We start from the raw sequence: 845 nt of genomic DNA, 5'->3' as shown, positions 1-845 counted from the left end.
ATCTCTAATTTTCTTGAAGAGATCTCTAGTCTTTCCCATTCTGTTCTTTGCATTGATCGCTGATGAAGGCTTTCTTATCTCTCCTTGCTATTCTTTGGAACTCTGCATTCAGATGCTTATATCTTTCCTTTTCTTCTTTGTTTTTCGCTTCTCTTCTTTTCACAGCTATTTGTAAGGCCTCCCCAGACAGCCATTTTGCTTTTTTGCATTTCTTTTCCATGGGGATTGTCTTGATCCCTGTCTCCTGTACAATGTCATGAACCTCATTCCATAGTTCATCAGGCACTCTGTCTATCAGATCTAGGCCCTTAAATCTATTTCTCACTTCCACTGTATAATCATAAGGGATTTGATTTAGGTCATACCTGAATGGTCTAGTGGTTTTCCCCACTTTCTTCAATTTAAGTCTGAATTTGGCAATAAGGAGTTCATGATCTGAGCCACAGTCAGCTCCCATTCTTGTTTTTGTTGACTGTATAGAGCTTCTCCATCTTTGGCTGCAGAGAATATAATCAATCTGATTTCGGTATTGACCATCTGGTGATGTCCATGTGTAGTGTCTTCTCTTGTGTTGTTGGAAGAGGCTGTTTGCTATGACCAGTGCATTTTATGTCAAAACTCTATTAGATTTTGCCTTGCTTCATTCCATACTCCAAGGCCAAATTTTCCTGTTACCCCAGGTGTTTCTTGACTTCCTACTTTTTCATTCCAGTCCCCTATAATGAAAATGACATCTTTTTTGGGTGTTAGTTCTAAAAGGTCTTGTAGGTCTTCACAGAACCGTTCAACTTCAGCTTCTTCAGCGTTACTGGTCGGGGCATAGACTTGGATTACCGTGATATTGC

Source organism: Bison bison, unplaced genomic scaffold (genome assembly GCF_000754665.1).
Source record: "Bison bison bison isolate TAMUID 2011002044 unplaced genomic scaffold, Bison_UMD1.0 scf7180017864359, whole genome shotgun sequence".
Lineage (NCBI taxonomy): Eukaryota > Metazoa > Chordata > Mammalia > Artiodactyla > Bovidae > Bison > Bison bison.
The sequence above is the reverse complement of the archived record's forward strand: the minus strand, read 5'-3'. Positions refer to the sequence as shown.